The 26,703-nt window shown below is 39.6% G+C and overlaps 1 long non-coding RNA gene and 1 other non-coding gene across 6 annotated transcripts in view; one reads left to right on the top strand and one right to left on the bottom strand.

The window, feature by feature from the left end:
• The window catches only part of LOC138988904 (uncharacterized), a 155,289-nt gene that overhangs the window by 94,602 nt on the left and 33,984 nt on the right, over positions 1 to 26,703 (top strand). The gene's annotated exons all lie outside the window — the stretch shown is intronic.
• Positions 17,016 to 17,087, bottom strand: TRNAE-UUC (transfer RNA glutamic acid (anticodon UUC)). The gene has a single exon. It is a non-coding gene; the product is annotated as a tRNA-Glu (tRNA).

Raw genomic sequence — 26,703 nt, forward strand, 5'->3', positions numbered from 1 at the left:
GCTGAAACTCCAAAACTTTGGCCACCTGATATGAAGAGCTGACTGATTTGAAAAGACCCTAATGCTGGGAAAGATAAGAAGGCAGGAGGAGAAGGGGACAACAGAGGATGAGATGGTTGGATGGCATCACCGACTTAATGGATATGAGTTTAAGTAAGCTTGGTGAGTTGGTGATGGACAGGGAGGCCTGGTGTGCTGCAGTCCATGGGGTCACAAAGAGTTGGACATGACTGAGCAACTGAACTGAACATTCAGTAGAGCTCCTGTGCTATAGTATGTTCTCCTTAGTTATCTATTTTATACATAGGCGTGTATATAAAAAAAGGAAGTTCCACAGTTGTGTCCAATTCTTTGTGATCCCATGGACTGTAGCCTGCCTGGCTTCTCTGTCCATAGAATTCTTCAGGCAAAAGTACTGGAGTGGGTTGCCATTTCCTTCTCCAGGGGATCTTTCCAACCCAGGAATTGAACCCAAGTCTCCTGCATTGCAGGCAGATTCTTTACCAACTGAGCCACTAGGGAACCCCAGTGTATATGTGTCAGACCCATTTATCCCAGTTTATCCCATCCCCCTTTTTCTCTTTACTCTTCATTCTTTTTTGTTTTGCCCCTCTGATTGGTAATTTCAAATATCCTGTCTTCTAGGTTATTAATTCTCACCTACACGTAGTTGAGTGTACTTTTTTTTTTTTTTTTTAAGTTTTTTAAAAAAATATTTATTCCTGGCTGTGCTGGGTCTTTGTTGCTGCAAACAGGCTTTCTCCAGTTGTCGCAAGAAACTCTAGTTGCAGTACACGGGCTCCTCATTGCGCTGGCTTCTTTTGGTATAGTGAGCAGGCTTAGGGTGCAGTGGGCTGCAGCGGCTGCAGCCCATGGGCTCGATAGTTGTGGCTCTCAGGCTGTAGAGCACAGGTTTAGTTGCCCCACAGCATGTGGAATCTTCCCAGGGATCAGACCCATGTCCCCTGCCTGGAAGGTGGATTCTTAACCACTGGATCACCAGGGAAGTATGGTTGAGTCTGCTTTTGAAGCTTTCTATTTTTCAACTATTGGATTTCAATTTTTTATGGCTTCTATTTCTTTGTCAACCTTCTTTTGTTCATGCATGTTTTTCCCAATTTTCTTTAGTTGTCTGTGTGTTCCTGCAGTTCACTAAACTTCTTTTAAGGGTATTACTTTTAAGAGTATCCCTAGCACGGGTGGTTAAGATTCTTTGCTTGCCACTGCAGGAGGCACAGGTTCCATCCCTGGCTGGGGAACTAAGATCCCACATGCTGTGTGTGTGGCCAAATATTTTTTCTTAAATTAGTAAAATAAAAAATTTTTATGAAGAGTAGTACTCTGAATTCTTTATCTGATAGTTCACAGATGTCCATTTCTTCAGGGTCAGTTATTGGAGATTTATGAGTTTCTCTTGGTGACATGTTTCCCTAATTTTTCATGATCCTTGTTTCCTTATGTTGGTATCTGTGTATTTGAGTAAGTGGTCTCCTCTTCCAGACTTAACAGGTTCATTTTGGCCCAGCAGTCGGCTGAGTTTCAGTAGCTGGACGTGTCTGCTAGTAACATCCTTCGGTAGGTGGGGAATTACTCTCTGGGACTCCTCTTGGTTGGGGCTTGTGCCTGAACTCTGAAGTAGTACGAGGTGGCTGAGAGCAGCTGGCTAGGACTGCTGGCTTGGCCCCCTACCCGAGCCAGGCTGTAAGGTGGACTCTGCAGTTTCCTGATTTCTCTGGGCATACTTACTATGTCACTGGGACCGGGTACTATGCTCAGCCCGTAGACGGGACTGTGAATCAACTACTGTGCCCTGGCAGGACAGGGCCCAAGGTGTGTACAGCTCAATGGGACCTAAATTAGGTAAGGCTGTTGTTTTGCCAAGAGTTTTTACTTTCGAGTCAGGTTCAAAGGATTTGTTAACAAGATAAGGAGCAGATTCTCTAGCTTTCTTCTTGTTGATTTCTTGTTTCATACCATTGTGGTCAGAAAAGATACTTGGTATGATTTCGATCCTCTTAAATTTGCTGAAACTTGTTTTGTGTCCGTCACGTGATCTGTACTGGTGAATATTCTGGGTACACTTGAGAAAGTGTGTTCTGCTCTTGTTAGATGGGATGTTCTATATATGTCTATTAGGTTTATTTGGTCTAACATATGGCTCAAGTCCTCCTCGTTGGTTCTCTTTCTTGGTTCATCTTTGGGTTATTTTTTGGCTGCGCTGGGGCTTTCTCTAGTTGCAGTACACGAGCTTCTCAACGTGCTGGCTTCTCTCGTTGTGGAGCGTGGGCTCCAGGGCACAGTGGGCTTCAGTAGTTGTGGTGCATGCCTTAGGTACCCCCCGAAATGTGGAATCTTCCTGCACCAGGAATTGAACCCTTATCTTCTGCATTGGCTGGTGGATTCTTAACCCCTGGACCACCCAGCAAGTCCTTGTTGGGTTTTTATATTTTTTGAGTGATCTATTCATTGCTAAAAGCGAGGGTATTGAAGTAGCCTACGATTGCTGTATTGTTACCTATTTCTCCCTTTAGATTGTTAATATTTGCTTAATATATTTGTGTGCTCCCATTTCAGGTGTGTATATATATATTTTAAAAATATATCATTTTGATGAATTGATCCCTTTATCATTGTGTAGTGACCTTTTTGTCTTTTTAAACTTTTGAATAAAAGTCTGTTTTGTTTGATATAAATATAGTAATCCTTCTTTTTCTTGGTTTCCACTTGCATGGAATATCTTCATTCATTCCTATATACTTGGAACATATGCTGCTGCTGCTGCTGCTGCTGCTAAGTTGCTTCAGTCGTGTTCGACTCTGTGCGATCCCATAGACGGCAGCCCACCAGGCTCCCCCATCCCTGGGATCCTCCAGGCAAGAACACTGGAGTGGGTTGCCATTTCCTTCTCCTTGGAACGTATACATGTCCTTAAAACTGAAGTGAGTAGCTCTTGTAGGTGGTATATAGTTGGGTCTTTTTTTTTTTGATCCACCTAGCCATATGTGTCTTTTGAGGTGAATTCAGTTTCACTTCTATTTAGAATAATTATTAATGGTTGCTTTGTATTTCTTTTTTTTTTCCTGCTGTTTCTGCCTACGTTTGTAAGTTGCTGATTTTTTATGATGGTATGCTTTGTTCCCCTCCCCACAAATCCTTTCTCCTGTTGTGAATCTACTCTAGATTTTTGTTGTGTGGTTATTATGAGGCTTACATAACAGATCTTCTAGATAAAACAGCCATTTTCTAATGACAGCAATTTGTCTTTGATCACCTACAAAAATGATACACCCTTTTACTCTCTCCCTTTATATTTTTGATGTCATAGTTGCCTCATTTTACATCATATATTCACTAACCAGGTATAGTATATTTTTGATACTCTTTAACTTATAGTTAAGCTGTTAACATTTTAGTTTAAATGGTTCATCATCCTATTATAGAATTAGTTTTCTAAATCTGTATATTCACCTTTCCCCATGTATTTTCTTCTTTTTTATTTTAATGTTACTGATTACTGTAGTCACTTCACTTCAGTCTGAAGAACTCCTATACCACTTCCTGCACAGCAGGTCTAGCAGTAACTCTATCAGCTTTTCTTTGTATGAGAAAATCTATTTCTTCTTCATATCTAAGGAATAACTTTGCCAAATAGAGGATTTTTGACTGGCATTTTTTTCTTTCAACACTTTGAATATATTATTTCATTCTCTCCTGGCTTGTAAACTTTCTGCTGAGAGATTCATTGATAACCCAAAGGGGATTTCTTTGTGCATTACTACTTTCCCTACCCCACCCCACCCCTGACTGCCATTAGGGTTCTTTATTGATAGTTTCATTAAGATGTGTCTTGGAGAAAGTCTTTGGCGTTGAGGTAACAGGGTGATTTATTAGCTTTATGAACTTGTGTGCTGCCAGGTTTCCGAGTTCTCAGCCACTGTTTTTTAAGGAAGCTATCTATACACTCTTTCCTCTCTTCTTCTGGAACCCCAATTATTCTGATTTTTTTGACAGATTCCCATAGATTATGCAGGCTTTTTTCAATGTGTACTATTCTTTTTTCTGTTTTGTATTATTTCAAACTTATTTATCCTCTGAGTCACTTATTCTGTCTTCCATCTGCTTTACTGCAGATGCTCTCTACTGCATTTTGTACCTCATTCACTAAATTATGCAACTCCACAATTTCTGTTTGGTTCATTGTTAAACATTTCTCTCTCTTTGGTAAAGAACTCATTGTTGTCCTTTTTTTTTTTAGACTTTACTGAGTTGTCATTATGTAGCTCATTGAATTGCTTCAGAACAGCTGTTTGGAATTCTTTATCAGCTAGATTATGATGTTTGTTCCTTTGAGCTTTGTTGTTGCAGAATGATTGATATCTTGGGGGATAAAACATTTCTTGTATTTTATGTTCCTTGCTGTTTTCAGGTTTGAAGTAGCAGACACCTCCTCAAGTCTGTATTGGTTGCCTTCAGATGGGGTACTGTTCATTGGTGGTGGTATGCCTGGTGTTTCCTCTGCTTTTGAATGGGTAGACTTGCCCCACTCTTCTTGCTCCCTCTTGTGGCAGAATTCTTATGTTTCACCAGGCTGCCTGCAGAAAACCTCTCTTTCGTTTTCCAGGAGAAGGCACTGTAACTCTAGCTTGTTTTCTCACTAGCCCACAGACCCTTGTCTGCTTTTCTGAGAGCAGTCCAATTACTGGACCTACTCTCGTGGCCTCACTTGGGAGGATGCATAAGCATCTGACAGCAGAGTAGGTGGAGGCATAGGCTTAGCACTTAGGGTGTTGGGAACACCATGGACCCAGTGCGGACATCTTCAGGTTGGGGTACTCCCAGAGCTTACAGGTGGACTTCATGCTGAAGTTCTGAAGCAGAAGGAGGAACTATGTCCCCTTGACATTCTTCTCAGTTTCTTAAACTTTGTCCTTACTCCCTCCAGTTATGGAGGTCCCACCTCAGAACTCTATTACTGGAGAGAAAAGGGTTTCTCCATCCATGACCCACACAACTGAGATAGCTGAGCATGCATTGACCACTTTGCACCTCCATCAGAGGAGAGGTCTCCATTATTGCCAGACAGTTATCCCTATATGGTGTTGCTGTTGAGGAGGAAGGTTTGGCAGAGGTGCTTCTCCTCTCCATTATGTTCACATTTGTAACTTTCACACTCCAGCTGTGGTTGTTCAGTTGCTAAGTCTTTTCTGACTCTTTGGGACCCCATGGACTACAACCCTGTGCCAGAGTCCTCTGTCCTCCATTATCTCCCAGAGTTTGCTCAAATGCATGTCCATTGAGTCGCTGATGTTATCTAATCATCTCATCCTCTGCCACCCCCTTCTCCTTTTGCCTTTGATTTTTCCCAGAATCAGGGTATTTTCCAATAAGTTGGCTCTTCGTATCAGGTAGCCAAAGTATTGGAGCTTCAGCTTCAGCATCAGTCCTTCCAGTGAACATTCAGGGTTGATTTTGTTTAGGATTGACTGGTTTGATCTACTTATAGTCCAAGGGACTCTCAAGAGTGTTCTGCAGCACCACAATTGTAAAGCATCAATTCCTCAGTGCTCAGCTTTCTTTATGGCCCAACTCACATTTGTACACGATTTCCCTGGTGGCTCAGATGGTAAAGCGTCTGCCTACAATGCGGGAGACCTGGGATCGATCCCTGGGTTGAGAACATCCTCTGGAGAAGGAAATGGTAACTTACTCCAGTACTCTTGCCTGGAAAATCCCATGGATGGAGGAGTGTGGTATACTACAGTCCATGGGGTCACAAAGAGTTGGACGTGACTGAGCGACTTCACTTTCACTAGAAAAACCAGACCTTTGTTGGCAAAATGATGTCTCTGCTTTTTAATATACGTCTAGTTTTGTCATAGCTTTTCTTTCAAGGAGCAAGCATCTTTTAGTTTCTTGGCTGCTGTCACCATCAACAGTGAATTTGGAGCCCAAGATAATAAAATCAGGCACTGCTTCCACTTTTTCCCCTTCTGTTTGCCATGAAGTGATAGGACCAGATGCCGTAATTTTAGTTTTCTTTTTTCATATTGAGTTTTAAGCCAGCTTTTTCAGTCTTCTCTTTCACCTTCATCAAGAGGCTCTTTAGTTCCTCTTTACTTTCTGCCATTAGCGTGATATGATCTGTATATGTGAGGTTGTTGGTATTTCTCCTTGCAATCTTTATTTCAGGTTGTGATTCATCCAGACTGGCATTTCACATGATGTACTCTGCATATAACTTAAGCAGGGTAACAGTATGCATCCTTGTTATACTCCTTTCCCAATTTTGAACCAGTCTGTTGTTCCATGTCTGGTTCTGTTGCTTCTTGACATGCATACAGGTTTCTCAGGAGACAGGTAAGGTGGTCTGGTATTCCCATCTATTTTAGGAATTTTCCACAGTTTGTTGTGAACCATATAGTAAAGGCTTTAACACGGTCAATGAAGCAGAAATAGATGTTTTTGTGGAATTCCCTTGCTTTTTATATGATCCAGCAGATGTTGGCAATTTGATCTCTGGTTCCTCTCCCTTTTCTAAATCCACCTTGTACATTTGGAAGTTCTTGGTTCACATACTGTTGAAGCCTAGCTTGAAGGATTTTAAGTATAACCTTGCTAGCATGTGAAATGAGTGCAACTGTACAATAGTTTGAACATTCTTTGGAATTTCCCTTCTTTGGGATTGGAATGAAAATGGACCTTTTCCAATCCTGTGGCAACTGCTGAGTTTTCCAAATTTTCTGGCCTATTGAGTGCAGCCCTTTTTTAGCAGCATCTATTAGGATTTTAAATAGGTCAGCTGGAATTCCATCACCTCCACTAGCATTGTTCATAGTAATGTTTGTAAGGCCCACATCACACTCCAGCATGTCTGGCTGTGGTTATTCAGGTCATTAAGAGTTTTTTTTTTTTTTTTTTTATATAGATCCTCTTGGAAGAAAAGTTATGACCAACCTATATAGCATATTGAAAAGCAGAGACATTACTTTGCCAACAAAGGTCCATCTAGTCAAGGCTGTGGTTTTTCCAGTGGTCATGTATGGATGCGAGAGTTGGACTGTGAAGAAAGCTGAGCACCAATGAATTGATGCTTTTGAACTGTGGTGTTGGAGAAGACTCTTGCAAGTCCCTTGGACTGCAAGGAGATCCAGCCAGTCCATTCTGAAGGAAATCAGCCCTGGGTGTTCTTTGGAAGGACTGATGCTAAAGCTGAAACTCCAGTACTTTGGCCACCTCATGCGAAGAGTTGACTCATTGGAAAAGACTCTGATGCTGGGAGGGATTGGGGGCAGGAGGAAAAGGGAACAACAGAGATGAGGTGGCTGGATGGCATCACCGACTCGATGGACGTGAGTTTGAGTGAACTCAGGGAGATGGTGATGGACAGGGAGGCCTGGCGTGCTGCGATTCATGGGGTCGCAAAGAGTCGAACACGACTGAGCGACTGAACTGAACTGAACAGTGTATACTTGCAACCTCTTTTTAATCTCTTATTCTTCTCTTTGATTTGGTCCTTACCATTTCTGTTCTTTATCATATGCATTCTTGCATGAAATGTTCCCTTGATATCTTCAATTTTATTGAAGAGATCTCTAGTCGTTCCCATTCTCTTATTCTCCATTTCTTTGCATTGTTCACTTAAGGAGACCTTCTTATTTCTCCTTGCTCTTCTCTGGAACTCTGAATTCAGCTGAGTATATCTTTCCCTTTCTCCCTTACCTTTCACTTCTCTTCTTTCCCCTGCTATTTGTACAGTGTCCTCAGACAACCACCTTGCCTTCTTGCATTTCTTTGGGATTGTTTTGGTCACTGCCTCCTGTATAATGTTACAAACTTCTGTCCATAGTTCTTCAGGCACTCTGTCTACCAGATCTAATCCCTCGAATCTATTCATAATCTCCATTGTATAACCATGAAGGATTTGATTTAGGTCATACTTGAATGGCCTAGTGGTTTTCCCTACTTCAATTTAAACCTGAATTTTGCAATAAGGAGCTCATGATCTGAGCCACAATCAGCTCCAGGTCTTGTTTTTCCTGAAAGTATAGAGCTTCTCCATCTTTGGCTGCAAAGAACATAGTCTGATTTTGGTATTGACCATCTGGTGATGTCTGTGTGTAGAGTCATCTCTTGGGTTGTTGGAAAAGGGTGTTTACTATGACCAGCACGTTCTCTTGACAAATCTCTGTTAGCCTTTTCCCTACTTCATTTTGTACTCCTATGCCAACCTGCCTGTTATTCCAGGTATTTCTTGACTTATTACTTTTGCAATCCAATCCCCTATGATGAGAAGGACATCTTTATTTTGGTGTTAGTTCTAGAAGGTCTTCTAGGTCTTCATAGAACCAGTCAACTTCAGTTGCTTCGGCATCAGTGGTTGGGGCATAGACTTGGTTTACTGTGATGTTGAATTGTTTTCCTTGGAAATGAACCAAGATCCTTCTGTTGTTTTGAGGTTGCACCCAAGTACTGTATTTTGGATTCTTTTGTTGACTATGAGGGTTACTCCATTTCTGCTAAGGGATTTTTGCCCACAGGAATAGATATAATGGTTATCTGAATTAAATTCACCCAGTCCTGTCCATTTAAGTTCACTGATTCCTAATATTTTTATTTTCAATCTTGCCTTTTCCTGCTTGACCTCATCCAAGTCCTTGATTCATGGACCAAACATTTCAGGTTCCTATGCAGTGTTGTTCTTTACAGCATTGGACTTTACTTTCACCACCAGACACATCCACAACTGAGCGTCATTTTTGCTTTGGCCCAACCACTACATTCTTTCTGGAGCTATTAGTAATTGCCCTCCATTCTTCCCCAGTCTCATATTAGACACCTACTAGCCTGTGGGGTTCATCTTCCAGTGTCATATCTTTCTGCCTTCCATAGGGTTCATGGGGTTCTTGCAGCAAGAATACTGGAGTGGTTTGCCATTTCCTCCTCCAGGGGGCCACGTTTTGTCAGAACTCTTCACTATGACCTGTCCATCTTTGGTGGCCCTGCAGGGCATGGCCCATAGATTCATTGAGTCGTGCAAGCCCCTTCGCCATGATAAGGCTGTGATCCATTTGACCCACTCCAATAGTGTGCTGGAATCTCTCCTCAGGCAGACTGGAATTCTATGAATTCTTTTGCCTGTGGAAATTTTCCCTGTGCTGTGCTTAGTCGCTCAGTCGTGTCTGACTCTTTGCAACCCCATGGACTGTAGCCTGCCAGGCTCCTCTGTCCATTGGATTCTCCAGGCAAGCATACTGAAGTGGGTTGCCATGCCTTCCTCCAGAGGCTCTTCCATCCCAGGAATTGAACCCAGTTCTCCCATATTGCAGGAAGATTCTTTACAGTCTGAGCCACCAGGGACAGCATATTATAGATATTTTTTCCCCCACTGCACTGAGAGGAAGTAAGGCAGGTTTGCCCACTCCACAGCCTTTTCCATGATTGTTCTATCTATTTTTGAATACACCAGTGGGTGAGAGTTCTCCTGGATCCTTGGCATATGACAGATACTGTGTCCCACACTCTCCACCAAGGCACCTTTGTTCCTGGATGGATTTATAATTAGTTGTTTAAGAAAGGAAGAGCATCTTATGCTATCACAATGCTGACATAACCCCCAGAAATTTTTAAATTTGATGTAGTCCCACATGTTTGTTTTTGTTGCCTTTGCTTTTAGTGTGAAATCCAAAAAAAAAATGTTGCCAAGACTGATGTCACGGAGCTTATTACCTGCTTTGTTTTTTTCTAGGTGTTTTCTGGCTTCAGGTCTTACATTCAAGTCTTTAATCCAAATGACTTGGTTTTTGTGTATTTGATGTTAAGAGAGTAGTCCAGTTTCATTCTTTGGCATGTGGCTGTCTGGTTTTCTCAAAACCATTTATTGAAGAGACTATTTTCCCCACACTGTGTGTTTTTGACTACTTTGTCATAAATGAATTGAACATGTATACATAGACTTATGCCTGGGCCCTCAATTTTGTCCCATTGGTCTATGTGTTAATTTTATGCAAATACTATACTGTTTCGATTACTATAGCTTTGTAATAAAGTTTGAAATCAAGAAGTGTGATACCTCCAGCTATGTCCTTCTTTCTCAAGAGTGCTTTGGTTGTTTGTGGTCTTTTGTCATTCTGTACTTTTAGAATTGTTTGTTCTAGTCCTGTTTTTAAAATGCCATTAGCACTTCAGCAGAGATTGCATTGATTCTGTAGATTGCTCTGCATGGTATAACAATGTGTGGGCATGGTCTACCTTTCCACTTGTTTGTGTCTTCTTCAGTTTCTTTCATCAGTGTCTTATAGTTTTCAGTGTACATGTCTTTCATCTCCTGGGTTAAATTGATTCCTAGGTATTTTTTCTCTTTATTACAATTGTGAGTGGGGTTATTTTCTTTTTTTCTTTTCCCCTGATAGTTCCTTGTTAGTGTGTAGAAATACAACTGTATTTGTATATTGATTTTCTAATGACCCAGATAACCACAATTGTGTGGTCACTCACCTAGAGCCAGACATCCTGGAGTGTGACATCAAGTGGACCTTAGGAAGCATTACTATGAACAAAGCTGGTGGAGGTGATGGAATTCTAGCTGAGCTATTTAAAATCCTAAAAGGTGCTGGTGCTAAAGTGCTGCACTCAATATACCAGCAAATTTGGAAAACTCAGCAGTGGCCACAGGACTGGAAAAGGTTAGTTTTCATTCCAATCCCAAAGAAAGGTAATGCCAAAGAATGTTCAAACTACTGTACAATTGCACTCATTTCACATGCTAGCAAGGTTATGCTCAAAATCCTTCAAGCTAAGCTTCAGCAGTTCATGAACCAAGAACTTCCAGATGGTACAAGCTGGATTTAGAAAAGACAGAGGAACCAAAGGTCAAATTGCCAACATCTGCTGGATCATAGAAAAAGCAAGGAATTCCACAAAAACATCTGTTTCATTGACTACTCTAAAGCCTGTGACTGTGGCTCACAACAAACTGTGGAAAATTCTTAAAATGAAGGGAATACCACACCACCTTACCTGTCTTCTGAGAAACCTGTATGTGGGTCAAGAAGCAACAGTTAGAACTGGACATGGAACAACAAACTGATTCAAAATTGGGAAAGGAGTACAACAAGGTTGTATATTGTCACTCTGCTTATTTAACTTATATGCAGAGTACATCATGCAAGATGCTGAGCTGGATGACTCACAAGTTAGAATAAAGATTGCAAGGAGAAATATCAACAACTTCAGATATGCAGATGATACCACTTTAATGGTAGGAAAAGAAAAGGAACTAAGGAGTCTCTTGGTGAATGTGAAAGAGGAGAGTGAAAAGCTGGCTTAAAACTTCATTCAGAAAACTAAGATCATGGCAATCACTTCATGGCAAATGGATGGGGAAACAATGGAAACAGTGACAGATTTTATTTTCTTGGCCTCCAAAGTCACTGCAGACAGTGACTACAGCTATGAAATTAAAAGATGCTTGCTCCTTGGAAGAAAAGCTATGACATTAACTTAGACACCATATTGAAAAGCAAAGACATCACTTTGCTGACAAAGGTCTGTCTAGTCAAAGCTATGGTTTTTCCAGTAGTCATGTACAGATGTGAGAGTTGGACCATAAAGAAGGCTGAGCGCTGAAGAATTGATGCTTTTGAACTGTGGTACTGGAGACGACTCTTGAGAGTCCCATGGACTTCAAGGAGATCCAACCAGTCCATCCTAAAGGAAATCAACACTGAATATTTATTGGAAGGAACAATGCTGAAGCAGAAGCTCCAATACATTGGCCACCTGATGCGAAGAACTGACTCATTGGAAAAGACTCTGATGCTGGGAAAGACTGAAGGCAGGAGGAGGAGGGGATGACAGAGGATGAAGTAGTTGGATGGCATCACCGACTTGATGGACATGAGTTTGAGCAAGCTCCGGGAGTTGGTGATGGACAAGGAAGCCTGGTGTGCTGCAGTCCATAGGGTAGCAAAGAGTTGGACATGACTGAGCAACTGAATTGAACTGAACTGTTGGATCTTGCAGCTTTCCTGAATTCGTAAAAAAATTTTTTTGGTGGAGTCATTAGGGTTTTCTATATATAATATTCTATCAGCTCTACTTCTTCCTTTCCATTTTAGATGTCTTTTTTTCTTTTTCTTGCATAATTGCCCTGGTTAGGACTTTCAATATTATGTTGAATAAAAGTGGTGAGAATGGGCATTCTTGTCCAGTTCCTGGTCTTAGAGGAAAACTTTTCAGCTTATCACCATTTGAGTTAACTGTGGGCTTGTCATATATGACCTTTAATACACTGAGTTAAGTATTGGAGGTGGTTGTTGAGAAGATGACTGTGGCTGACCTGTGGACTGGATCTAGGCAATTGGAGGCTCCTCTCTTCCCCCATCCTTGAAACGTACACTGTCAATTGTTTCTACACTAAGATCCATTTAAAAAATGGAGCCTTGAGACAATAATGTGTTGTTGAGAACATCTGGCCTGTATACGTGACTAAACTCCTTGAAGCCTGAATATACACATTTTGAGTCCTGGCATGCAGGTGTGGAGATCAACTCATCTTGTGACTGTCCAAGACAAGCATAGTATGTAAGTTCCCTTGCTTATTGAAGCTTCAGCCAACAATCTTGTCTCTTTCCTTATTTCTCCTTTCCCTCTATGAATGGAAGATTGTTTTGAATTTTACCTGGAAAACTCCTATGGCTACAAACCAACAGTAACGTCCCTGTACATTCACTTTGTTGAGAGCTCTTATCATCAATGGATATTGAAGTTTTCATTTGAAAAAAGAAAAATATTTGCTTCTTCTGCACTTCTTGAGATCATATCATCTTTATGCTTTATTTTGTTAATGTAGTATATGATATCAGTTTGTGAATGTCAAACCATTTTTGCATCATCGGGATAAATCCCACTTGACCATGATATTATGATACTTTTAATATACTGCTGAATTTGGTTTGCTAATATTTTGTTGAGGATTTTTGCTCTTTGTTCATCAGGGATATTGCCTGTAATTTGCTTGTAGAGTCCTTGACTGGTTTTGGTATCAAGCTAAAGCTGACATGATAAAATAAATGTGTTTTTCTTCCTCTTATATATATTGGGAAGAGTTTGGGAAGGATTGGTATAAATTTTTCTTTAAGTTTTTGGTCAAATTCATTAGTAAAGCCAGTGAACAAAAGCTTGGAATTTTGTTTTGTTGGGGGGTTTTTTGGATACTGATAGAATCTCCTTACTAGTAATTGATCTGTTTAGATTTTCTGTTTCTTAATGATTCAGTATTGGTAGGTTGTAAGTTTCTAGGAATTTATCCATTTTTTCTAGGTTGTCTAATTTGTTGGCATACAATTATATATACTAGTGTGTTATGATCCTTTGCATTTCCATGGTATTAGTTGTAATACCTCTTTTATTTCCTATTTTATCTTTTTTTTTTTTTGACTCTTCTTTTTCTTTTCTTGGAAAAATTGAACTAAAGGTTTGTCTGTTTCATTTGTTGTTTCAAAAAACTACCTTTGGTTTCATTGATCTTTTCTATCGTCTTTCTCATCTCTATTTCATTCATTTTTGTTCTGATCTTTGTTATTGCCTTCCTATTACTAACTTTGGGCTTAGTTTTTAATTTTCTAGTTCCTTAAGATATAAAGTTAGGCTGTTTAAGATCTTTTTTGTTTCGTAATGTAGGCACTTATCACTGTGAATGTCTGGCTTGGAATTGCTTTTGCTGCATGCCATAAGCGTGGATATGTTTTATTTTCATTTTCATTTGTCTTAAGATATTTTTTGATTTCTCTTCATTTCTTCTTTGATCCATTGGTTGTTCAGGAGCATATTGTTTCATCTCCATGTTTTTGAGAATTTTCCAGTTTTCTTTTCATTGATTTCTAATTTCATACCACTGTGGTTGGAAAAGATGCATGACAGTTTTTCAGTCTTAAAATTATTGAATTGTTTTATGGCCTCAGTACAGTTCATTCGCTCAGTTGTGTCTGACTCTTTGCGACCCCATGGACTGCAGAATGCCAGGCCTCCCTGTCCATCACTAACTCCCAGAGTTTACTCAAACTCATGTCCATTGAGTTGGTGATGCCATCTCATCCTCTGTCGTCCCCTTCTCCTCCTGCCTTCAACCTTTCCCAGCAGCAGGGTCTTTTCAAATGAGTCAGCTCTTTGCATCAGGTGGCCAAAGTATTGGTTTCAACTTAAACATCAGTCCTTCCAATGAACATTCAGGACTGATTTCCTTTAGGATGGACTGGTTGGATCTCCTTGCAGTCCAAGGGACTCTCAGGAGTCTTCTCCAACACCACAGTTCAAAAGCATTAATTTTTATGTGCACAGCTTTCTTTATAGTCCAACTCAGCTTTCTTTAAAGTTCAACTCTCACATCCATACATGACTAATGGAAAAAACATAGCCTTGACTAGACAGACGTTTGTTGGCAAAGTAATGTCTCTGCTTTTTAATATGCTGTCAAGGTTGGTCATAGCTTTTCTTCCACAGAGTAAGCGTCCTTTTTAAAAAAAAATTTTTTTTTTTAAGCGTCCTTTTATTTCATGGCTGCAGTCACCATCTGCAGTGATTTTGGAGCCCCCCAAAATAAAGTCTGTCACTGTTTCCACTGTTTCTCCATCTATTTGCCATGAAGTGATGGGACTGAATGCCATGATCTTAGTTTTCTGAATATTGAACTTTAAGCCAACTTTTTCACTCTCCTCTTTCACTTTCATCAAGAGGCTCTTTAGTTCTTCTTCACTTTCTGCCATAACGGTGGTGTCATCTGCTGTATATCTGAGGTTATTGATATTTCTCCCAGCAATCTTGATTCCAGCTTGTGCTTCCTCCAGCCCAGCATTTCTCATGATGTATTCTGCATATAAGTTAAATAAGCAGGGTGACAATATACAGCCTTGACGTACTCCTTTTCCTAATTGGAACCAGTCTGTTGTTTCATGTCTGGTTCTAACTGTTGCTTCCTGACCTGCATACAGATTTCTCAGGAGGCAGGTCAGGTGGTCTGGTATGCCCATCTCCTTCAGTATTTTCCACAGTTTGTGGTGATCCACACAGTCAAGGGCTTTGGCATAGTCAATAAAGCAGATGTTTTTTTGGAACTCTCTTGCATTTTCGGTGATCCAGCAGATGTTGGCCATTTGATCTCTGGTTCCTCTGCCTTTTCTGAAACCAGCTTGAACATCTAGAAGTTCCTGGCTCATGTACTGTTGAAGCTTGGCTTGGAGAATTTTGAGCATTACTTTCCTACCGTGTGAGATGAGTGCAATTGTGCGGTAGTTTGAGCATTCTTTGGCATTGCCTTTTTTGGGGATTGAAATGAAAACTGACCTTTTCTAATTTTGTGGCCTAACATATGACATATCTTGGAGAATGTTCACTGTGTATTTGAGAAAAATGTGTATACAGCTGGTTTTAGATAGAATGATCTGAAAATGTCCAGTCCATCTGGTCTTATGTGTAGTTTAAGTCCAATGTTACCTTATAGATTTTCTATCTTTATGATCTATCCATCAGTGAAAGTGAGGTGTTGAAGTTCTCTACCATTATTGTATTGTTGTCTATTTCTGCCTTTAAGTATGTTAATATTTAGTCCTGTCTAACTCTTTGCAACACTATGGACTGTAGCCTGCCAGGTCCTCTGTCCAGTGGATTCTCCAGGCAAGAATACTGGAGTGGGTTGCCATGCCCTCCTCTAGGGGCATCTTCCTAACCCAGGGATGGACCCGGGTATCCTGCATTGGCAGGAGGGCTCTTTACCAGTAGAGCCATCTGGGAAGCAAATTTCCTCATGCTACCCCTATTTTAGTTGGCAGTCACTGGCCTGTTCTTTTAACCTATCATTTTGCCTTTTCTAGAATGTCATATAAATGAATTTATACAGTAATTGACCTTTAGAGTCTAGCTTCTTTCACTCAGCATAATGCTTTTTAGATTCATCCACATTTTTGAGTGTGTCAGTAATTCTTTTCTTTTTATTGCTGTGTGTCATTTCATTGTATGAATGAGCCACAGTTTATTTATCCATTTACACATTGTGGGACATTTGGGTTGTTTTCAGGGTTTGGTGATTATTTATAAAGCTGTTATATGTATCCACAGAAAAGTGCTTATGAAAATAGAACTTTTCAATTTTCTAGGGTAAATACTTGGAGTTGAATTGCTGAGTCATATAAGGGTATATGATTTACTTTATTAGAAATGGACAAATTTTTCCACAGTGGCTGTACAATTTTGCACTTCCAACAGCAAAGTATGACGGAATTACTTTGCATTCTCACCAGCACTTGGTATTGTCAATTACAAAAAGCCAGTTTAGTGTATGTGCATGTCATTATAGTTTTAATTTGCATTTCCCTAATGACTGATGATGTTGAGCGTCTTTGTTGGTCTTATTTGTCAGCCATGTATTTTCTTTTTTTAATTTATTTAGTTGTGCTGGGTCTTCGTTGCTGTGCACAGGCGTTCTCTGGTCGTGGTGAGTGGGGACTACTCCTCGTTGTGGTGCGTGGGCTTCTCGTTGTGGTGGTTTCTCCTGTTGCAGAGTGCAGGCTATAGGCACACAAGCTTCAGCAGTTGGGGCACCGAGGCCCAGTAGCTGTGGCTCATGCGCTGAGTTGCTCCATGGCATGTGGAATCTTCCTGGACCAGGGATCAAACCTGTGTCCCCTGAATTGACAGGCCAATTCTTATCCACTGTACCACCAGGGAAGTCCTCAGCCATATATTTTCTTTTGAAATGTCTGTTTAAATCTTTTCCTTATTTCTTCAGTTTTTTTTTAAAAATTTTTAATATTTATTTTTAAATTCTTTTCATTATTATTTTTTTTTTTTTTACTTTACAATATTGTATTGGTTTTGCCATACATCAACATGCATCCGCCATGGTACACGGTTTTAATTAACTTTTTTTTTGAGAGTAATGTTAGATTTACAGAAAATGTGCAAAGATAGAGCAGGGTTTCTTTCTTTTTTTCTGCCACACCATGTGGCTCATGGGATCTTAGTTCCCCAACCAGGGATTGAACCCAGGCCTTGGCAGTGAAGATGCCAAGTCCTAACCACTGGACTGTCAGGGAATTCCCTAGAACAGAGGTTCTACATACCATTTACCTAGTTTCTCTTGAGTCATACTTACATATGATTTTAACATTATTTTTTACAAACTAAGTATTGACTTTTGTACAATTCAGTTCAGTTCAGTTGCTCAGTCGTGTCTAACTCTTTGTGACCCCATGAACCGCAGCACGCCAGGACTCCCTGTCCATGATTAACTCCTGGAGTCTACCCAAACCCATCTCCATCGAGTCGATGATGCCATTCAAACATCTCATCCTCTGTCGTCCCCTTCTCCTCCTGCCCTAAATCTTTCCCAGCAGCAGGGTCTTTTCCAGTGAGTCAGCTCTTCACATCAGGTGGCCAAAGTATTGGAGTTTCAGTTTCAACATCAGTCCTTCCAATGAACACCCAGGACTGATCTCCTTTAGGATGGACTGGTTGGATCTCCTTGCAGTCCAAGGGACTCTCAAGAGTCTTCTCCAATATCACAGTTCAAAAGCATCAATTCTTTGGCACTCAGCTTTCTTTATAGTCCAACTCTCACATCCATACATGACCACAGGAAAAACCATAGCCTTGACTAGACGGATGTTTGTTGGCAAAGTAACGTTTCTACTTTTTAATATGCTCTCTGGGTGGTCATAACTTTCCTTCCAAGGAGTAAACGTCTTTTAATTTCATTGCTGCAGTCACCATCTGCAGTGATTTTGGAGTCCCCCCAAATAAAGTCAGCCATTGTTTCCACTATTTCCCCATCTATCATGATCTTAGTTCTCTGAATGTTGAGCTTTAAGCCAACTTTTTCACTCTCCTCTTTCACTTTCATCCAGAGGCTCTTTAGTTCCTCTTCACTTTCTGCCATAAGGGTGGTGTCATCTGCATATCTGAGGTTATTGATATTTCTAATGGCAATCTTGATTTCAGCTTGTGTTTCCTCCAGCCCAGCGTTTCTCATGATGTACTCTGCATATAAGTTAAATAAGCAGGGTGATAATATACAGCCTTGACGTACTCCTTTTCCTATTTGGAACCAGTCTGTTGTTCCATGTCCAGTTCTAACTGTTGCTTCCTGACCTGCATCCAGATTTCTTAAGAGGCAGGTCAGGTGGTCTTTCAGAATTTTCCACAGTTTATTGTGATCCACACAGTCAAAGGCTTTGGCAGAGTCAATAAAGCAGAAATAACTGTTTTTCTGGAACTCTCTTGCTTTTTCGATGATCCATCAGATGTTGGCCATTTGATCTCTGGTTCCTCTGCCTTTTCTAAAGCCAGCTTGAACATCTGGAAGTTCACAGTTCACATTTTGCTGAAGCTTGGCTTGGAGAATTTTAAGCATTACTTTACTAGCGTGTGAGATGAGTACAATTGTGTGATAGTTTGAGCATTCTTTGGCATTGCCTTTCTTTGGGATTGAAATGAAAACTGACCTTTTCCGGTCCTGTGGCCACTGCTGAGTTTTCCAAATTTGCTGGCATATTGAGTGTAGCACTTTCACAGCATCATCTTTCAGGATTTGAAGTAACTCAACTAGAATTCCATGACCTCCACTGCTTTGTTCATAGTGATGCTTCCTAAGGCCCATTTGACTTCACATTCCAGGTTATCTGGCTCTAGGTGAGTGATCACACCATTGTGATTATCTGGGTTGTAAAGATCTTTTTTGTACAGTTCTTCTGTGTATTCTTGCCACTTCTTAATATCTTCTGCTTCTGTTAGGTCCATACCATTTCTGTCCTTTATTGAGCCCATCTTTGCATGAACTGTTCCCTTGGTATCTCTAATTTTCTTGAAGAGATCTCTGCTACTGCTAAGTCGCTTCAGTCGTGTCCGACTCTGTGCAACCCCATAGACGGCAGCCCACCAGGCTCCCCCGTCCCTGGGATTCTCCAGGCAAGAACACTGGAGTGGGTTGCCATTTCCTTCTCCAGTGCATGAAAGTGAAAAGTGAAAGTGAAGTCGCTCAGTCGTGTCCGACTCTTAGTGACCCCATGGACTGCAGCCCACCAGGCTCCTCCGTCCATGGGATTTTCCAGGCAAGAGTACTGGAGTGGGGTGCCATCGCCTTCTCCGGAAGAGATCTCTAGTTTTTCCCATTCTATTGTTTTCTGCGATTTCTTTGCATTGATCGCTGAGAAAGGCTTTCTTATCTCTCCTTGCTATTCTTTGGAACTCTGCATTCAAATGAGTGTATCTTTCCTTTTCTCCTTTGCTTTTCACTTCTCTTCTTTTCAAAGCTATTTGTAAGGCCTCCTCAGACAGCCATTTTGCTTTTTTGCATTTCTTTTTCTTGGGGATGGTCTTGATCCCTGTCTCCTGTACAATGTCTCGAACCTCCATCCATAGTTCTTCAGGCAATCTATCAGATCTAGTCCCTTAAATCTATTTCTCACTTCCATTGTATCGGAGAAGGCAATGGCACCCCACTCCAGTACTCTTGCCTGGAAAATCCCATGGATGGAGGATCCTGGAAGGCTGCAGTCCAGGGGGTCCCTGAGGGTCGGACATGATTAAACGACTTCCCTTTCATTTTTCACTTTGATGCATTGGAGAAAGAGATGGCAACCTACTCCAGTGTTCTTGCCTGGAGAATCCTAGGGATGGGGGAGCCTGGTGGGCTGCCATCTATGGGGTTGCACAGAGTCGGACACAACTGAAGTGACTTAGCAGTATAGTTATAAGGGATTTGATTTAGGTCATACCTGAATGATCTAGTGGTTTTCCCTACTTTCTTCAATTTCAGTCTGAATTTGGCAATAAGGAGTTCATGATCTGAGCCACAGTCAGCTCCCGGTCTTGTTTTACTGACTGTATAGAGCTTCTCCATTTTTGGCTGCAAAGAATACAATCAGTCTGATTTCGGTGTCAACCATCTGGTGATGTCCATGTGTAGAGTCTTCTCTTGTGTTGTTGGAAGAGGGTGTTTGCTATGACCAGTGCATTCTCTTGGCAGAACTCTATTAGTCTTTGCCCTGCTTCATTCCGTATTCCAAGGCCAAATTTGCCTGTTACTCCAGGTGTTTCTTGACTTCCTACTTTTGCATTCCAGCCCCCTATAATGAAAAGGACATCTCTTTTGGGTGTTAATTCTAGAAGGTCTTGTAGGTCTTCATAGAACTGTTTAACTTCAGTCTCTTCAGCGTTACTGTTTGGGGCATAGACTTGGATTACCATGATATTGAATGGTTTGCCTTGGAAACGAACAGAGATCATTCTGTCGTTTTTGAGATTGCATCCAAGTACCGCATTTCAGACTCTTTTGTTGACCATGATGGCTACTCCATTTCATCTAAGGGATTCCTGCCAAAGTAGTAGATATAATGATCATCTGAGTTAAATTCACCCATTCCAGTCCATCTTAGTTCACTGATTCCTAGAATGTCAATGTTCACTCTTGCCATCTCCAGTTTGACCACTTCCAATTTGCCTTGATTCGTGGACCTAACATTCCAGGTTCCTATGCACTATTGCTCTTTACAGCATTGAACCTTGCTTCTATCACCAGTGCTATCAATACTATTAACTAAATTCCAGATTTTATTCATATTTTTACTATTAACTAAATTCCATATTTAACCAGTTTTTTTCTGTTAATAACCTTCCCTTGCTCTCTGTTCCAGGCTTAGATCCAGGATACCTAGAAGTAATTTTCTGGTCTTTTTAAATAAGTCTTTGGGTATTTTCACCTTCTTGGAGAAGTTGTGTCTGGAGCCATCTCACCTGCTCCCATCTGGAATGATATATTTATAGATCTCCTCCATTGTTGCCATGTTGGGATTTCCCTTTACATTTATCCTGGGGATTCCTTTCACCTCACTTTGAGTGTGACCTCTTTTTTTTTGGATCCAGTGATTTCTCTAGTTCATGCCTTTCTTTTTCTTTGTTTACTATCTCATTTTGGTTGAACATATCTTTTGGAAGTCTTTAGATAAAGGGAAGATGGAAAAGGTTTTTGCATAGATAACTTATTCTACCTTCACTTTTAATTGGTTTTCCAGGGAGTGATGATTAATTTTATGTATCAACTGGGCTAGTGGTAGAGCACCTATTTATTTAATCAAACACTAATATTTGAAACACTGAAAATATCTTGTGGCTATAATTAAGATCTTTATTATTTTTTAATCTGTCTCTCTTTTTTTTTTTAGCCACCCCAAGAGGCATGTGGGATCTTAGTTCCCCAACCAGGGGTCAAACCCACACCCCCTGCATTGGAAGCATGGACTCTTAACCACTAGATTGACAGGGAAGTCCCATAATTAAGATCTTTAATCAGCTGATTTTAAAGGAGATTACCCTTTCAAGGTAAAGGGTAGCTAGATAAGGATTTCAATATGTATTTTAGTTTTTAAGTGACTAAATCAAGTTAAGGCCTTATAGCAAAAACTGAAGTTTCCTGGAAAAGAAGAGATTTTGTCTCAGGATTGCTCCATCAACCCTTGCTGTGTTTCCAGCCTGGAAATCTGCCCTATGAATTTCAGAATTGCCTTTCCCCACAGTTGTGTGAGCCAATTTCTGAAAAGAAACCTGTCATCTATGTCTATGTCTCCCCCATCCTATTTCTCTAGAGAACACTGACCAGTATACAGGGCATGTAGACTTATAAGTGAAAGTTGCTCAGTCCTGTCTGACTCTTTGTGACCCCATGGACTATACAGTCCATAGAATTCTCCAGGCCAGAATACTGGAGTGGCTTGCCTTTCCCTTCTCCAGGGGATCTGCCCAACCCAGGGATCGAACCCAGGTCTCCCACGTTGTAGGTGGATTCTTTACCAGCTGAACCACAGGGAAGCCCATATAGAATTATAGGTTGGCAATTAATTTCTCTCAGAATTTTAAAGGCATAGTTCCATTAGTTTCTAGCTATCAGAATGCTATTGAGAAATTTTATACAATTTTGAGACTTGAGCTTTTATATAAAATTAATTTTACTGTCTGAAATTATAGAATCTAGTCATCATCCTTGGTGGTCTGAAGTTGCATGGTCAGGTTCATTTTCATCCATTGTGCTGGGCACTCAGAGTCCCTTTCAGTCTGGAAACAAACTCATATCCTTTAGCTCTAGAAATTTTTCTTGACTTATTTGTTTGAGGGTTTTCTGACATCCATTGTCTCTATTTTCTCTTTCCGGAAGTCCTGTTGTTTTGATATTGGATCTAATGGTCTTCAAGTTTTCTTATTCCATCTTACCTATTTTTAATCTTTTGGGGATATTTCTTCAACATTATCTCCTAATAACTCTTTCTCTCTTAGTTTCTAATTTATACAATTATGCTTTTAATTTCCAAGAGCTCTTTTATGTTTCCAGAATATTCATTCTTTTTCCATATATTTACTTACTCACTTAAAAACTAAAATATATATTGAAATCTTTATCTATATGCCCCAATGAGTATTATAAATTACCATTTTCTTTGTTATAAATCTAAAAACTGAAAGTTAAATTTGCATGGTTTCTAGAATATTTGGTCTATAAAATTTAGTAATGCATAGATATTTGTTTTGATGCTGTTATGCATCATAAGCTGTTTGTAAATTTTGGAGAATAATTCTTTATATGTCACTTGCAAACATTTTCTCCCAATCTGTGGGTTGTGTTTTCATTTTGTTTATTTCCTTTGGTATGCAAAAACTGTTGAGTTTAAGTAGGTCCCATTTATTTTTGTTTTTATTTCCATTATTCTGGGAGATGGATCAAAAAAGAAGTTGCCATGATTTATGTCAGAGTGTTCTGTCTATGCTTTCCTCTAGGAGATTTATAGTGTCTGGTCTCACGTTATGTCTTTATTCCATTCTGAGATTATTTTTGTTTATGAAGTTAAAGAATGATCTTTTTTTTTTTTTTTAAAACATGTGGCTGTCCAGTTTTTCGTGATAGGCAGACTACCTAAATAGACATTTTTCCAAAGAAGACATACAGATGGCTAACCGGTACATGAAAAGATGTTCAACATCCCTAATTATTAGGGAAATGCAAATCAAAACTACAATGAGATATCACTTCACACCAGCCAGAGTGGCTATCATCAAAAAATCCACAAATAATAAATGCTGGAGAGAGTGTGGAGAGAAGGGAACCCTTGTACACTGTTGGTGGGAATGTAGATTGGTACAGCTGCTATGGAAAACGGTATGGAGCTTCCTTAAATAACTGAAAATAGAACTACCACATGACCCTGCAATCCCACTCCTGGATGTATATCTGGAGAGAAACATGATCCATAAGGATACAAGCACCCCAATAGTCATTGCAGCACTGTTTACAATATCCATGACATGGAAGCAACCTAAATGTCCATGGACAGAGGAGTGGATAGAGAATATGTGGTGTATATATAAATAAACTATGGAATCTTATTCAGCCATTAAAAGAATGAAATAATGCCATTTACTATAACATGGATGGACCTAGAGAGTGTCATACTGAGTGAAATAAGTCAGAGAAAGAGAAATCTTGGATGATAGTCCTTATATGTGGAATCTAAAAAGAAATGATACAAATGAACTTACAAAACAGAAAGAGACTCACAGACCTATAAAATGTACTTACGGTTGCTGGGGGAAAGAGATGGGAAATTTGGGATCAACATTTATACACTGCTGTATTTAAAATGGATAACCAACAAAGACCTATTGTATAGCACATGGAACTCTGCTCAGTGTTGTGTGGCAGCTTGGATGGGAGGAGGGTTTTGGGGAGAATGGATACATATATATGTATGGCTGAATTCCTTCACTATTCATCTGAAATTATCACAATATTGTTAACTGGCTATACCCCAATACAAAATAAAAAGTTTAAAAGAAAAAAAAAATTTAGCAATGCATATGCATGGCACAGAAGTTTGAATGTTACCATTTAATTTTTGTTTCACATATTAGAAACTTAAAAGAAAATTCTGTAAGTATTGATATCCCTAGTTAGTATTTAATAACAGTTTAAATAAATGTTTATATGATGCTCACATTATGGAAATGCCTTGTTTTAAGTATAACACATGTCCTTGAATGTGTTTCCAATGCATAGATGCTATTTTTACTGATTATTTTTGCATTTAATTTCATCTATTTGTGCAAACATTTGGGTATGCTATCTCATTTTTCCTAACTGTTACACTAATTCTAGTTAACCCTAAAATATAACACAGGTCTATTTCCCTGGGTATACTAACATGCCAGGATGTTCCAGTTCAATATGTAACCATGTAATTTTAACATCTACTGTTTTCATACTTTCTTATTCTCATTTAACACATGCAGCTCTTAAGTTCTTATACAAAATCCAACTATCTTTTTTTTGTTTCCCACTTTTTCCCTGCATAAATCTCTTCCTTTGTCACTGCTTTTTTCGTCTGTATAGAGCCTTCATATATGAGGTTGTATAACACATACAGGTTATATACATATGTAGGTGGTTATATAGCATAAGGGGTTAGAAGTGTGGGCTCTTTAAGTTGGCTAGCCTCCCTACATTTATTTATTTAACTTAAAAATTTTATTGAAATATAGTGATTTACAATGTTGTGTTAGTTTCAGGCACATAGCAAAGTGAGTCAGCCATACATATACACATATTCAAAAGGGCTTCCCTAGTAGCTCAGATGGTAAAGCATTCACCTGCAATGCCGGAGACTGGGTTTGCTAATTGGGTCAGGAAGATCCCTTGGAGAGGGAAATGGCAACCCACTCCAGTATTCTTGTCTGGAGAATTCCATGGCCAGAGGAGCCTGGCAGGTTACAGTCCATGGGGTTGCAAAGAGTTGGACACAACTGAGCGACTAACACACATATTCAGTTTAATTTTTTTTTGAACTTTTTATTTTGTATTGGAGTATAGCTGATTAACAATATTATGATAATTTCAGGTGAACAGTGAAGGGACTCAGCTATACATATACATGTATCCATTCTCCCCCAAACCCTCCTCCCATTCAGGCTGCCACATAACATTGAGCAGAGTTCCATGTGCTATACAGTAGGTCCTTGTTGGTTATCCATTTTAAATATAGAAGTGTGTACACGTTGATCCCAAACTCCCTAACTATCTCTTCCCCAGGGCAACCATGAGTTTGTATTCTAAGTCTGTGAGTCTCTTTCTGTTTTGTAAGTAAGTTCATTTGTATCATTTCTTTCTAGAGTCCACATATAAGGGATGTCAAAGGATTTTTCTCCTTCTCTGTCTGACTTACTTCACTCAATAAGATACTCTCTAGGTCTAGGTTTTAGAAAAATCTGGAGGCTTTATACATTTTATTATTCATATATAATATAGGTAATTAGATTATGTTTGCTCAAGACTACCATGCCTATTAAGTCTAACATGATACAAAGGGTATCCACTCTGTTTTTGGATCCTTTCCCATATAGGCCATTACAGAGTATTGAGTAGAGTTCCCTGTGCTGTACATAAGTCCTTATTAGTTATCTATTTTATATATAGTAGTATGTATATGTCAATTTCAATTTTCCAATTGATACCTCCTCCCTTACGCCCTGGTAACCATAAGTTTGTTTTCTACATCTGTGACTCTGTTTTGTAAATAAGTTCATATTTGTACCCTTTTTCTCAGATTCCACATATAAGCATTATCTTACAGTATTTGTCTTTCTCTGCCTTCACTCAGTATGACAGTCTCTAGGTCCACTCATGCAAATGGCATTATTTGGTTCTTTTTTATGGTTGGGTAATATTCCATTGTAGATACATGTACCACATCTTCTTTATCCACTCCTCTGTTGATGGACGTTTTGGTTGCTTCCGTGTCCTGGCTACTGTAAATAGTGCTGCAGTGAACACTGGGGTGCATGTAGTTTAGAGTTGCATTTCTTTAATAATTAGTGATGTTGATCATCTTTTCATGTGCTTTTTGGCCATCTGTAAGAATGTTCATTTTTGTCACAGCATTCTGGTTATGTTTCATGGGTGCCATATAATTTATTATCTTTGAAGATGTGTGGGAAATTAAAATTTTTTTATTGTGGTAAAAGTCTCATAATATGAAAACATACTATTTTAACTGTATTTAACTATACAGTTAAGTAGCACTATGTATGTTCACATTGTTATGCAACTCTCACCATCATCCATTTCCTGAATTTTTCACCTTCCTAAACTGAACCTCTGTTCTCTTTAAACACTTAACTTCCCATCGCCCTTCCCCATCCACCCTCCCCACTGCTCAGCCCCTGGCATCTACCAGTGTACTTTCTGACTCTCTGAATTTGACTATTCTGGCACCTCATATAAGTGGGATCAAACAGTATATTTCTGCACCTAATGTATATTGGAATGGATTTTTAAGGTTAACTTAATATAGCCTACAAAGATTGTATATTCTATTTTTTTCTTCCCTGTGCTGTATAGTAGGCCCTCACCAGCCATCTACTTCATACATAGTAGTGTACAAACATCAATCCCAATTTTCCAACCCATCCTACCCACCCTTTGGTGTCCATATGTTTATTCTCTATGTCTCTGTCTATAATTCTGCTTTGCAAACAGGTTCCTCTGTACAATTTTTCTAGATTCCACATATATGCATTAATATATGATATTTGTTTTTCTGACTTACTTCACTCTGTATAACACTCTCTAGGTCCATCCATGCCTCTGCAAATGTTACTGTTTTGTACCTTTTG

Source organism: Bos mutus, chromosome 8, assembly GCF_027580195.1.
Source record: "Bos mutus isolate GX-2022 chromosome 8, NWIPB_WYAK_1.1, whole genome shotgun sequence".
NCBI lineage: Eukaryota > Metazoa > Chordata > Mammalia > Artiodactyla > Bovidae > Bos > Bos mutus.